Here is a 15,562-nt window from a genome sequence, read left to right on the forward strand (position 1 = left end):
TCATTTAGTCGTGTCCGACTCTTTGTGACCTCATGGACCAGAGCACGCCAGGCACTCCTGTCTTCCACTGCCTCCCACAGTTTGGTCAAACTCATGCTGGTAGCTTCGAGAACACTGTCCAACCATCTCGTCCTCTGCCATCCCCTTCTCCTTGTGCCATCAATCTTTCCCAACATCAGGGTCTTTTCCAGGGAGTCTTCTCTTCTCATGAGGTGGCCAAAGTATTGGAGTCTCAGCTTCAGGATCTGTCCTTCCAGTGAGCACTCAGGACTGATTTCCTTAAGAATGGATACGTTTGATCTTCTTGCAGTCCATGGGACTCTCAAGAGTCTCCTCCAGCACCATAATTCAAAAGCACCCATTCTTCGGTGATCAGCCTTCTTTATGGTCCAGCTCTCACTTCCATACATCACTAAAGGGAAAACCATAGCTTTAACTGTACGGACCTTTGTTGGCAAGGTGATGTCTCTGCTTTTTAAGATGCTGTCTAGTTTTGTCATTGCTTTCCTCCCAAGAAGCAGGTGTCTTTTAATTTTGTGACTACTGTCACAATCTGCAGTGATCATGGAGCCCAAGAAAGTAAAATCTTTCACTGCCTCTATTTCTTCCCCTTCTATTTGCCAGGAGGTGATGGGCCCAGTGGCCTTGATCTTCGTTTTTTTGATGTTGAGCTTCAGACCATATTTTGCGCTCTCCTCTTTCACCCTCATTAAAAGGTTGTATAATTCCTCCTCACTTTCGGCCATCAAGGTTGTGTCATCTGCATATCTGAGGTTGTTGATATTTCTTCCAGCAATCTTAATTCCGGCTTGGGATTCATCCAGCCCAGCCTTTCACATGATGAATTCTGCATATAAGTTAAATAAGCTATACACTATAATTTCAAATAATCAGCTGTTCTAGCCAGCCTCTGGCAGAAGTTCTGTCTAGCTTAGCTAGCTGATATATTTTAACTCAAGACTGAAATTTGAAATGTGCTTTCCCTCACAGATTGAGAAACTCCTGTAAGGAGTGATGGAGATTGACCCCTTCCTTAACTGTGTTTGACCAAACATCTTTACCTAGAATGCTTTACTATTATTATTGTGTTAATTTTCTATGCTAAATGGCCTTATATTAGAGGGTAAACACCTAGATATGGGGTTACTACTATAAACATAGAATGGTAGAATTGTAGAGTTGGAGCAGGCACCAGGGGTCATCTAATCCAACCCCCTGCAATGCAGGAATTACAACTAAAGTATTCATGACAAATGTGTAGAGATCTGATAACAGAATATGTATTGTCACTCCAAGTCAACAACAAATTATCTCAAGTATGCACGTTAGTTTGGCTAACTGTGAAAATGTTATACAATTGGTCTATAGACCATCAACATATTAAAAAGTGGGACTGTAAACACACACAAACACACACTTATTTTTCTCTGCCTTTAAAGCTGAGTTGGTGGCCTTAATTTTAGTTTTCCATTTCACTGCTAGTTTTTAATGTTTGCACGAGTTATCCTCTGGGGGCCATTTGAGTCAAAGGTTGGGGTAAAAATATTGAGATAAATAAGTAAACCAACAGGGGAGCTGACACACGTGCAAACCATGCGAACCGTTATTAAACTATGGGTCCCACATTTTTGTTCAGCAGTTTCTGGTTCAAGTCCTATAACCCCTGGCAAATGGTGCATAGGTTGTATTGGGAAATATGGATGGGTTTTTGCTTGTTTGTTTAAATAAAGTCATTGTACTTTGGCCCAGAAAGCAAGTTCTGTGGGATTAAAGGAGAAAGCCTTCCGATGCTTTGTCTACAAAGAGCACTGTCTAAAAACCTCTGATCTGCTGACATAATAGCATCCTTTGGCTATAACTCATTATATCAAACCCCTTGAACCAGCAGGGTGTAAGCCACTTGACTGAGACATCAGGCCAATGATATCACCAGCTGACTTTCCTTGTGGGTATTACAAAAAGAGACAGGACTCACAAGGGACCTGTTAAAGGTACAACCCATTCTATGTAAGAAGCATATCTAAGACTGTAAAATTGATCTATGATTCACTCATGCATACACACACACACACACACACACACACACACACACACACAGACACACACTTTTTTCTTTTTTTAAAAGCACTTTGAGTAATATTTCTGCAAAGGCCAAGATGAACTCCCACAGGAATCAGTGATGGCCACTAACTTTGATGGCTTTAAAAGAGGATTAGACAAATACACAGAAGAAGGGGCTATCAGCAGTTACTAGCCATGATGGCTATGTTCTGCCTCCGCAGCATTCCTCTGAATACCAGTTACTGGGAAACAAATGTGGGCAGAGTGCTATAGTGCTCATGTCCTGCTTCCCACAGGAATCTGGTGACACCTGAGAGAATAGGATTGGTCTTTGGCTAGATCCAGCAGGCTCTTCTTTTGTTGTTATGCAAATGTGAACTGTGAATCAAGTCAGTTTGCCTGAAAAGGTGGACTGAACAAAATCCTCAAGCATCCCTACTCTCTGCTAGAGTCAATGCTAGTACTTGGGGATCAACCAATGAAACTGATTAGCAGTAGATTCAGGACTCACAAAAGAGATTCCTTGTTTCATTCAACAGCACACAATTCATTCACATAATTTACTGCCACATGGTGCACCAATAGGGGAAGCACCTCAGAGCTTTGTTTCACTGTTCATGAAGCTCGGAAGCATAGCTAGGCTTGCTCACCACTCCCTAAAACCTCAACAAAAAATCCTTTGGATTGAAGAACTTTGAAAGAGACCTGCTGGATCAGACCCAAAGCCCCATCTAATCCAGAATTTGGTCTTCACCATCGCCACCACATGCCTATGGGAAGTCAACAAGCAGGGTCAATGTTCAGGCTCTCAGCCCCTGTGCATACGTAAGTGTGTATAACAATTAAGGGCAACAAAGTCAGTGTGAACAGTAACATGCTCTGTGACTTTGGGACCTTCTGCATGCAGATGCAGTGCTCTACCACTGAGCAATTCCCTTTAGTGGAAAACTTTCTTAATCCAAAGGGAGCATAGATAACATCTGGAAACCCACAGCACAGTAAATGGGGAGACCAGAGGCAAAAGCAGAAGAAGGCTGCAGAGGAAAAATGTGGTCAGAGCCAGAGAAAATAAATGGGCAGAACAATGGTTGTGACTCTTACCTCTGTAAAGTAGGCTACATTCCAGCCACACAAGCCAGATACTATAGGGGACACACACACACACACACACACACACACACACACACACACACTCTTCCCATCCAGGCAAGCAAGATTCATTGTCACAATTCAAGGATACATCCTAGCAAGGTAAAAGCACTCAAGAAAACTACAGAACAACCCATGAAGGTCTAGGGAGAGTTGGAGAGAGAAACCAGTGAACTATATTTGGTCCCTAGTCCTGAGGTTCCCCAGCCCTGATCTACAGTGTCAGTGGACCAGAAAGTACCTATTAAACTCTCAGCTTTGGTAGCTGAAATGCCTTTAACAAGCTTTTTCACTATGCCTGCCATAGTCAGCTGTTACTAATTAGGGCACTGCCATGTTGCAAGGCTCTGTGGTGTTCACAGCAAAAAGTCAGCTTGGAACTTTTCTTCCCTGGAGCCTCTCTGTCTATTCTTTCAATCATATCTAAATCAAGACGTTCAAGTCTGAAATCATAGTTGGTGTGATTTATTATTTACCATTGTGACACTGGAAAAAAATGTGCTTGAAAAACGCCCATGGCAAATTGCAATCGATTTGCACAATATCACAAATAAAAAGGTTTAGTGAGTTGCCGTTCCAAGTGAGGTGATGCATATTAACATCTCCAAGATGTTTGCTTCTTTATAACTGTCAACAATTCATTAATCACCTCCTTACAAAATGGCAGAAGAAGAATTTGGGGGCTCTAAGAAAATGCTGATTGCAGGTTCCAACATGTTTCTTACTCAGTGCTAGCTGCTTACATTAGATGTACAGATGGAGCCTAAATTCCACATTCTTTTGTAGCACTACAAACATGACTGGGGACATGAGGTTTGTGTAGTTCCAGTTCAGTTCATTGTCTAGAAAGCCACACTGTTGACAGATGCTCTGGGGATAGTGGAGAAGTACATGATAGCAAATACACACACACACAGACACACACATATATATACAGATACATTTCTTTCTCGCACCTCCATTCTAAAGAGATGCAGAGTTGTGAGAGAGCATAGTGTCATCTTGTGACACTTCAGCTATTAATAAATAAATAATAAGGTACCTAGGCACAGGCCTGGATTTAGTACTCCTGCCTACCTAGCAGTTGCTCCTGCCAACCTAGCAGTTTGAAAGCATGTCAAAGTGCAAGTAGATAAATAGGAACTGTTCCAGCAGGAAGGTAAACGGTGTTTCCATGTGCTGCTCTGGTTCGCCAGAAGCGGCTTTGTCATGCTGGCCACATGACCTGGAAGCTGTACACCGGCTCCCTCAGTCTCTAGAGCGAGATGAGCGCGCAACCCCAGAGTCGTCCACAACTGGGCCTAAGGGTCAGGGGTCCCTTTACCTTTAATTTAATGCAAGAACTTTGAACCTTGCCTGGTGGTGTATGGATATTCAGTGCAAGCTTTGGAGCACGCAAACTATGTGGTGGCAAGGGTCTGTCTCCATCAACAGTCTAGCCCCAGCTACCCCAGACTGAGCGTGGACCAGGCTTAATGGTAGCATACAATACATTGCAATAATTGGGATTTTTTTAGAGCTTGGTAGTGAGAATCAATGCATTGTTAGCATCCTGTCTGAACTGAGTCTGCAGTGCTGTGGAATATTCTCAATAAATTTTGTCCCATGTTCAGGGAGTTCGTGATAGACGGTTAGGGGTTCCTCAGCAGGTAAGACTGTTGATTGTGTTACCTGAAGGTAAAGTAAAAACAAAAAACAAAACAGTATTCTTTAAGACAGGAAGATAGTAACATGTGAAAGGCATAAGACCCTGGGTATGAAACATTACAAGAACAGGTTTCCGGATACATCACAAGTCAATGGTGCAGGGGCGATTCAGGCAGGGGAAAGCCAGGATTTATGAGGCAAAAATCCTGGCAATGTTCCCCAGTAGGGTCTGGGGAGCTCCCTGTATCCTGCTGTGCCGCTCAAGCCTGTGTCTGCCAACTTGAAAGGCAGAGTGGCTGTGACCTGGAAGTGTGTCCCTGCCATGGACGAACCTCCATCTCTGGCATGATTTGTGGTTGGTTCCTCCAGAATTCAGACAATTGGCATTAATCAAGAGGCGCTCCTGAACCAACATGTGTTAATGGACTGCAGTCAGTCAGCTGCTGAAAGGACGGACTTGGCTCTTTGAAGGTATTTGAATGTTTTCTTTGAAGCTGGAGAATCCTTACAACAGCCAGGAAAGAAGGAGGAGGACAAGGTGCTTTGTGCATTCTTATGCTTTCTTATGGTTTTCAAATGATCTCCTTCTTTTCCCGTCCTCCCCTGAATAATGAAAAAGACGTGTGTATCCACTGCTGTGTTATTCTGTTTGTTACTTCAGAAAAGAGGGAAAAGGTTTTTGGTTTATGCTAAACAATGAATTTAACAAGGTTTTACTATGTCCTCCTTACTTGATCAAGGCTGAATGGACTTTATTTAAAATTATTCCTGGACTGCTGTTGGTGGAATGCAGTGGGAGAAAAAAGAATGAACTGCTGCCAAACAGATGTGGTAAAGAAGCTGCTTTTAACTGTGTGCTGAGGAAGAACTCCAGAGCGGAATTTTAATGGTGGAGTTTGGATATGCACTATGAGTTATTTAAGGCTGCAGCTCGTACGCTAGTCTGTAAACAGAGGTAATGGGATGTGACCTGGTACCATCCAGATAAACACCGCAAAGAACTGAAAAAATGGAAGATAGTAATTAATTCTCCCAGCACACCAGGTTTGGAACAACAATGTATATGAAGGACTACACACATGAAATTGATTGTTTATTTATAAGATGTAACAGGTGCTGTTTGTAAGCGGAAAAAAGTGGCTAGCTGGAAGAATTGTTTGATGGCAAGTAAATGATGTCAACTGGACTCTAAATGAGAAATGATATGGCTATGCGAGGAAATGATGATCATTGTATGTTTGGAACAGGAGTGGGAAGCCTGATTTTAATAAATTGTATGAAATTAAATTAATTTGGTTTGATTTTAATAGTTTGGAAAATTAATTACTTTTTTTTTAAAAAAAGAAACATTACAAGATCATATGCTATGGGACCAATTCAGTGCTATGCAAAAAAACAAAAAAAACCCAAATAAACCAGTGTGGTAAACAGAAAACCAAAATAATAAAGCTGTCCTTAACTGCCATGCTCTTTGAGGGCTCCAACAGATTGTTAACAAAGCTACTTGTGAGGTCACAGAACTCCAAAGAGCAGTAAGAAATCATTTCTTCTAAAACTACATTCCAGGTTTCCTCATTCATTTGCATGTGCATCATGAGTGCAACTCTGCCAGCAATGTTAATTGATTCAGCAGCTTGACCACAGATACTGTAAATCAAGGAAATAGGAAGACATATGTACTCACGAGATTGTCATAATTTTTTTGTGTGCTCAATGGATGTCATCTCCCTCTGTGCCAGATGGAGAGCTGGCATCGATTTTAGATGCTGTGTTAGCTTCCAGATACTTCCTATGGCTAAAAACAAAACAAAACAAACAAAAAACTCCACACACAACAACAACTTTGCTGAAGTTTCAGCTAAAGTTTTGCCAGTTTGAAATGTTGCTGCTGAATTATGGTGTTTTGAAAGAATAGAAGCGTCCATCAGAATCCTCCTCCTTTTCTTCTCTCCAGAGCAAATGACAAATCTGGATAGGTGCCATGTTTGAGTTTTACTGCAGACATTTGTTTTATATCCCTTCACAAGTTTGTTAATCTCAGTAGGCATGTTTAATATAGCAATTTTCTTGCTGTGTGGTGTTTTTTTACTACCAGAAATACGAATTTTATCCATGAAATCTCATATCTGAGTATCAATCTGACAAACTGCCTGGCCTGGCTCCACACAGCGACAGGCCTCAGCTGAAGAAAATGTTTCTTCTGTCATAAGAACTGAGGATGAGAGGGTCAGACTGAGGGCCAAGATTCAGAGAAACTGAAGAGGAATTCGGAAGGGCCAAAGTTAGGATAGGCTGGACAGCATTACAGACCCTCCAAGTGTCTCTATTTTCCAGAGACAGTCCCAGATTTACAGAAGCCATTCCAGTTACTGATTTGATCTCAGAATGTCTCAATTTTCCTTAGGATTCCTCTATATTCATTGGAGAAATGTTCGTGGGTATGGTAGGCTGTCCCTATTTTCATTGGGGAAATGTTGGAGGGTATGGGGTTATGCAACTCCTGAGCCAAAGAGATAAGTAACTATACAACCTTTAGAAGACATCTGAAGGCATTATTATTATTATTATTATTATTATTATTATTATTATTAACTAGGATGTCCCTATTTTCATTCGAGAAATATTGCAGAAATACATTAGCAGCAAACTGTTTAGACTAACAAGCTAGTTTGGACTCTAGAGTTTCATAGGATCTAGCATGCGCCTGGCATGGGAAAGGTTTTTTCCCCCCAGCCCAAGGGCCACATTACCTTTTGGGCAATGTTCTGAGGGCCATGTGGCAGTAGAAGACACGGCTAGAGCCAAAAGTGAGAAAAGGAAAAAATGCAAATGTTAGCATTGTACTGTAGGCTAGTTTCTACACAAACTGTGTCATTGAACTCTGGCAATGCCTTTTGCTTGCCTGGATATAGGATAAGATGGGGTGGGCATGGAAAAGAGCATACTGTATAAAGATAAAATTTACATACATTGCTCTGTCCACTTTTGCCTCTGGTCTGGCCCAGCACTTGCATGTGGCCCCCAGAATGTTGCTCAGATGGGAACATGGACCTTAGGCTGTAAAGGTTTCGCCACCTCGGCATTATGATTAAGCAGTGTACAGGTCCTGACATGAGTCTTTGGCAGACCCCCATTAATTTTTGTGCCATAAAACTATTTAGCTAGACACCAGCAAATTTGTGAGATTATTGTGAAGTGCCACCCCTCTTGGAATGTCAGCAGTCAAATTTATCATGGCCATTACAGCCTTGATATTGCATGGAAAATAATCCTCTACCTAAAGTGGAGTTCTCCCTTCAAAACATTGTTTCTGTCTAATATCCACGGCCACACAATTTGAACTATTTAAAATTACTGATATTGATTAAACCTAAACCTTGTACAGTTGAGCAGTGGTGCATGTTTCGCAAACTGTAATGAACACTACCAAATAAGCGGTGCCTTGTGGGAAACACCTTGAGATGATCAACTTTAATTTCCCTGAGGAAGGTTTACAGCTATCCAGGCAAACATAATTTTTTTTTTGATGCACTAAGATTTAATCTGCAATTTCATAGCTCTCCATCAATTCCTACCACACAGTTTAGATTTGTCTACACATCTTTCCTCTCCACAGTGAAAGATGCATTTATATTATCTGGATATTTAACCTGTCATTTCCTGAGCTTCAGATCAGAAAGCAACATTTAATATCCCCCCCCACACACACACACACAATCCAGAGCACCATAAGAAAACACTGGCCAAATGGTGACTTTAAGGTTGGGTGCATCTCTAAGTCCAATTTCATGTGGGTGGCAGGGAAGAAAGAGGAGTGGAGAGTGAGAGAAAATAAGGTGGCAGAAAGGAGATGACTGAAAGAGGGAGAAGGGGTGGATTCACCCATTGTTGACTCTGGCTCTACACATCACTGTTAAGTGAGAGCAAAATACGCATGTGGGAATGTTGAAATAATCTATATTGAAATAATGCAGCCCACCCTTGCCATACATCCAGTGGAGACAAGAAAGAAGACAGAGCAGGCTAATGCAGCCTAGTTGTGAGTTCATGGAGGTGTCATGGAGTGGGTGGTTGGATCCTGAAGAGGAGTGGGAGGAACTCAGAGAATTAGAACTGGATGGCCGTGACGAGAGCCCTCAGGGATGGAGGAGGTAAGATCAGAACCCCAAGAAGTGTCTGAGTCCATAGAGTAGGTGTAATGTGTATGGGTTGCTCGTGCGTAAGTTGCCGCCTCTCCAGGCTTTGTTGCCTTGCTAAACCTTTCAGTCTGGGCAGCCCTTCACTTCGTGGCTGCCTCAGTCGCTAGCAGAATCCGTCAGTGGGCATTTCTTAAACCTTTTCCAACATAAAAGTTGTTTGGCACCCAGTCTCCTCCTACTCTCTCTGCGCGGGTTCCAAGTGAGGGACCAAGTGGATTAACACAAGAGTGTTCTGATCATGAGTCATTGGGCAACCCTAGTCAGGTAGCTCCTGTTTGTTTACCCATGCCCATGACATTGTGGTAACACAGATGTCTATTTTTCCACTTGTAGTACACTCAGTGCTAACATTCCGCTGCATCCTGAAAGCATACCTGTCAGACAATGACTGTTCCCCACATCAAATGGGGGGCGCCTTTTGCACAGTGATGCGCAGCCCCCCTGATCCCATGCGGCTCCCGCCAGTACAGCCTGGATCCCCCCCCCAGGCTGGATACCTGGAGGTAGCTAGTTACCCAATCCCAGCTGGGGAGGCATTGCCAGGAGAGTCAGCCAGGTAAGGGGAGGGATCGCCCTGCCCACACAATAGTGGGTGGAACTTACCTGGGAGTTCTCAGACGGCTTCAGACCTTCTCCCATCCTGCCCTCAGTTAAGCCTTCTTTTGCAGGTTAACCTCTTCTTCACAGGTACGCGGGCGCTGCTGTTATAGTCACTGTTGAAGGGCCGGAAAGGAATTTTCCTGCATTGGCAGGTTTTGCCTTCCCTGTAGCAAAACATCACAACTTTGGCGGTTTCAGGCCTTCGGCGGAATCCTTTAGTCCAGTGTTTCCCAACCTTTTTTGGGCAAAGGCACACTTGTTTGATGAAAAAAATCTCGAGGCACACCACCATTACAGCCCCGTGATGTCAGCGTGTAGCGTCACGCCGGGAGGGACGCATGAAAGTGTAAGTTTCAATTTTTTCCCCTCCCCCTTGCCGGGGAACCTCCAAGCTTTGGGGGTGGGGGGGGAGGAGGCAGCAAAGCGAGGCAGGAAGGAGAGCGCGGCTTGGCTGGGTGAGCTTTGGCAGGGGCAGGGAATGAGAGCCACGAGGCGGGCGCTGCAGACGGAGGCGCTGCCCGCCGAGCTCGCAGGCAGCCAGGCAGGCAGACGGCGAGAGCCCCGCGCTGGGCGGCCTCTCCTCGCCGCCGCCCCCCCGCCTCTCGCCGCCCGCCTCGCCCGCCTCCCTCCAGGCAACATCTCGCGGCACACCAGGCAACATCTCGCGGCACACTAGTGTGCCGCGGAACAGTGGTTGGGAAACACTGCTTTAGTCTATCTTCCTAAATGGGGGGAGGGGTGTGAAGCGGTGACGCACGCCCACCCCTGAGGCGGCGATCCCAGGGTTCCCCATTAAGGGGGCTGTCTTGAGGGGAGGCATTGGCCATATGCCGTTAGGTTGTCATTGCTCACCCCTGTGATGGCGGCGAAATAGGGGGTGGGCTCTCTGCTTGAACAGACATTCTCCAGAGCCAGCCCAATCCCCACACATTCTGGATAACCCTGATGTTCCCCACATCCCTGGCCAGGGACTGGGAGGGATAAACACCCAATGCCTAAGCCAAGGTCTCCCTACATCTAAAGCTTTAATAAAGTTGTGGCCAAATTTTAATCCCATAACACGTTGTCTTGAGTCATTATTCCACTCGGGTGTCACCCGGGGTCGGGTGGGTCTCCTCCTGTCCACGCAAACATTTCCCTGAATTGAACTTGTGGGAATTGAACTTAAGTTAAAAGTGCTTTAACTTAAAAAAAGAAAGCTTTAATTCTCACGCTTCTTAATTTTATTCTATAATGTTATTGCGTATTTTATTTATGAATTGATTTTATGGTTAGAAACGACTTGTCAGTGGCAGTTAAGGACATAAGAAGAATTTGCCGGATCAGGCCGGTAGGCCACCTAGTCCAGCATTCTCTTCTCACAGTGCTCAGCCAGATGCCTCTGTGAAATCCGCAAACTGTATTTGAGCATAAGCACACTCTCCCCTCCTGTGGTTTCTAGCAACTGGTGTTCAGAAGCATTACAGCATCCAATTGTGGAGGCAGATCATAGGCCTCTTCTCCATGAACTTGCCTAATCCGCTTTTAAAGCCATCTAGGCTGGTGTCCATCACAGTCTCCTCTGGGAGTGAATTCCACTGTTTAACTACTTAATTTAAGTACTTAATTCGTTCCAGAGGTCCATTCTTAACCTGAAAGTGTTCTTAACCTGAGGTACCACTTTAGCTAACGGGGCCTCCTGCTGCCGCCACACGATTTCTGTTCTCATCCTGAAGCAAAGTTCTTAACCCGAGGTACTATTTCTGAGTTAGCAGAGTCTGTAACCTGAAGCATATGTAACCTGAAGCGTATGTAACCCGAGGTACCACTGTATAGGCCTTTTATTCTGTCCCGAATCTTCCAACATTCAGCTTATTTTGGATGTCCACAAGTTGTAGCATTGTGTGTGTGAGGAGAAGAAGAAAGCTTTTCTCTGCCCACTCTCTCCATGCCATGCATAATTTTGTAAACTTCTATCATATTACCTCTGGCCTTTTCTCTAAACTAAAAAGTCCCCAATGCTGCAATCACTTTGGTTGCCCTTTTCTGAACCCTCTCTCCCCCCACACCACAACTCTCATCCTTTTTAAGGCTTCCCAAAGGCATTTGATAGGCCAGCATGTGAACGAGATGTTGGACTGAATGGACCTTCAGCCTAATCCACATCTTCCAAGGGCCCATGCCAGGAGACCCACTGACAAGACCCCATTGCACTTAAATCTCCCCTTTTCCCTTGCAAACAGCTGGTTCACCTTCCTCTCACTCTTGCAAAAATAAAAATAAAAATCAGCAGTAGTTAGAAGAATGGGCAGCCATTGCATGCTTGGTCATTGCCTCTGTCTCCCAAGCAAGCAAACAGGATGAAGCACTTATGAAGCAGAGCAGAAAACAATGGCAGTGGGGGAAGTAGATTGCTAAGAGATGAGTGACTCATTGACAGGGCTGTGTCTATGGTCCCAAAGTAAACCTGGAGCTGCCTCTTAATCCATAGAACAATAAATGGATGGAACAGGAAAGATCCACTCATCCCTAGTTATGCCAATCAAGTAACCACCCTGTGATCTTCAGGGCAGTATATAAATTTAAGAAATAAAATAAAACAAAAAACAAAAACTCAGCAAGTCTCCTAGGAGGTCTTTTTAAAAACAACAACACTCTGGAATGCACAGTTGCAACAAGAAGCTGATGCTGACTAGTATTTATGTAGATCTAACAATTTAAGTCCTTCCTGTAATAATGGATGACCTTTAATCCAGACTATATTGAGCTGCCTAATCTCTCAGATTGTAATTGAGTGACGAAGATGTAAGGATTTTCAAAAGAAAGGCAGATCACAAGAAGATAATGATTTTTTGTGTAAATCATGATTTTCCAATTACTCCTCTCAGCTGGGACAAAAAGCCATCTAATTGGCAGTGTGTTCTGATCCAAAATTTAATCCTTTCACAAATGTTGCTTATTTTGATGAAAGCATTGCAATTTCCCTTTTGTTCTTTTTTCACTCGGCAAAATGTTCTGAGGCCGTAGTTGTCCTCCACTTGGATTTTTTTGTGTGTATGATGATTATTTCATCTTTGTTCTACAGTCCTGTAGAACAGCAGTAATCTGTGTTTTGATAAAAGTCATTGTTAGTTAAAGCCTCAGGGAAGGCTATTAAAATAATAGCCTAAATTATTTGAAGTCTACAACCCTATGCACACTTCCTCTTGGCATATGCCCTACTGAACTCAACAGGACTTACTTCTGAGGCGGCATGTATAGGATTGTGCTGTGAGCGATTTTGCTTTGTATTATTGGGTAAGGTTATGGGGAATGAGTTTTATTTTTTAATGTCATTCCTTGAAGTAAGCAAGGGTTGGATTCAAACTAAGTTAGCTGCTCTTATGTCCCATTGAAATCAATGTGAATTATGTTCCATTGAATTTATTTCAGTGGAACATAAATGCAATTAACTCGGGCAGAATCCAATGTATTTTTTTTATAAAAAAAGGTTTTGCTCGCGTACCCAGAAAAAGCCTCGAGAGACAGAAAGCTTGGAGCTGAAGCTTTATTTATTAATAAAACATTAAGATGTGCAGCCGATCATTCTATATACAAAGTGCAGGTGAGTGGACTAATGTCAGTCAAGAAGAAGAGCTTCATTTATTTCACCCTGGGCAAAACCACCCCAGGTGAACTTCATAATCACTAGCAAGTTATGGCAGGCAAAATTCCTTCTACCAGCATGGTGTATTGGTTAAGAGCGGTGGACTCATAATCTGGTGAACCGGGTTCGCTTCCCCGCTCCTCCACATGCAGCTGCTGGGTGACCTTGGGCTAGTCACAATTCTTTGAAGTCTCTCAGCCCCACTCACCTCACAGAGTGTTTGTTGTGGGGGAGGAAGGGAAAGGAGATTGTATGCCGCTTTGAGACTCGTTAAGGGGAGTGAAAGGTGTTAGATATGGGATGGGTGGGGTCCTATTATTAATGATGAACAGTCAATGTTTATTAATTAATTAATATTATGTGGATGATGAAGGTAAAGAATGAGTAGTAGTACTTTGCAAGGGTAAACATCTTTCCAATCTAATGAGTAGCTTTCTTTGCATTTCTGTACAGAAAATGAAAACTGATATTGTCTTGAAAATTATCATTTCAATAATTTATGAGTTAGGGCAATTTTTACACACACTGAGTGGTTTGATTTCTATTTTCTGTTTGTTTGAAACATTGGGATGGACAAGTCAGAGCAGAGGCCTGCTGCTGTAAAGGGGTAACAGTGCAACTGAATTACAGAAGGACTGCCTGCTCCTATAGTAATAACTGCCAGGTGCTAAAACTGATTAGAGGTCTCCCGTCAGGTGCCTAAGCTTTTTAATGAACAGCTGAATCGTAAGAGAGGCTGCCCCATCTGCAGTTATATACTGTGCTATTGGTTATTTTATCTGCTATTTAAATGACTGTTTTATTGTTTTAAGCTGTTTTTGTTTTGTTTGCTTTTTTAAAAAGCTGGCTGCAGCTGTTTCATGTTTATTTATTGTTGTACTTTAAATATTGTGGCTTTGACATAATCTTATACGCCACTTTGAACACTTTTTGAACTAAAAAGGCATTTCATAGTTTTAAGATTGTATTCATGACAATAGTGATAATAAATGTTTAGAATAAATTAAAGCATTGTGAGTGCTGTACGCTTTGTGAATTTTATAATATAACTTTTTGTGGTTGTGCTCTTTGGCCTATTTTTAAACCTGTTTTGTTAATAGCATTTTATAGAAGGTGGCTGTTTTACTGGTGATTTGTTGATTATGTAATATGATTTATGTTGTGGTTGTGTTGTTCCACTATGTTATTATTTATGGTATGCAAGCTGCTTAGTGATTCACATGAGTGAAAAGCAGCATAGAAATTGAACGAACAAACAAACAAACAAACAAGCATGTTGCAAATTTAATACTGAGCATTTTTCTGTCTTTTTTTGTATTTAGGAAGATTCAGTCCAGGGCTGCAAGGGACAAAATGGTACCCCTGCCCATTTTGCAGAAGTCAGGATTGGCAACTGAATTGTGAGATATTGTCCTCCCCCACACCTGGGGCAACAGGCTACTTATGGGGCTGTACTTATGGTGGTACACACAGCCCTGCCCTCCATCAGAAGCATAGTTAGGAAACTAAAAAAAGCACAGCAAGCAGGTAACCTCCCTGTCCCCCAGCATCTACTGCCTGAGGCAGTTGTCTCACTCTGCCTAAGAGTAGGGCTCCCCCTGTTTCCTCATGTGTGCTCCTTAGTAATTGTTTATAGCCGAAATTCCTATTAATGCTATTTAATGTTTCCTATGAGAGCTGGAACTGGACTGGTTCCAGAGGTGTGGTGAACCGGTTACCCAAACCTTTATTACCTTCAACCAGATTGTCAGTCCCTGACGAACTAGCATCGACCCAAATATTTAATGGATTGACTCCCTTTGCAGAATGAGCAAGATGAGCCATCTGGATGTGCCCGTGTAAGAGCAGCTGGCAGGGAAAGTGCAGTTCACAAATATTAAGCAAGGGCATGAATTTTCAATGTCACTTAAATGAATATATATATATATATATATATATATATATATATATATATGCACGCCCGTTCAAGGATTTGGGTCTCTAAGCACTTGAGGTATGTTTAAGCTTCTAAAGTGGTGCTCAGCACAGTTATATTAGCAAATTAATCCCTTGAGTAGGTGGTTGTTCAACAGACCCAGTGTGGCACCAAACATGAGTTGTCCTGTTGTTGTCAGCAGGCTGCTTTAACCTCCTGTCAATGCCTAAAGGTCCATCACTATTGCCCTTTCGTTACATGTACGATAAGCCGAACATCCCAAGGTATTCAATTGGTTAATTAAATATCAAGTAATTGCTAAAGCTACTAAGTGACATTTAATTAGTATGTTAATTGATATCAAAT

Source organism: Podarcis bocagei (genome assembly GCF_964188305.1).
Source record: "Podarcis bocagei genome assembly, chromosome: Z".
NCBI classification, from domain to species: domain Eukaryota; kingdom Metazoa; phylum Chordata; class Lepidosauria; order Squamata; family Lacertidae; genus Podarcis; species Podarcis bocagei.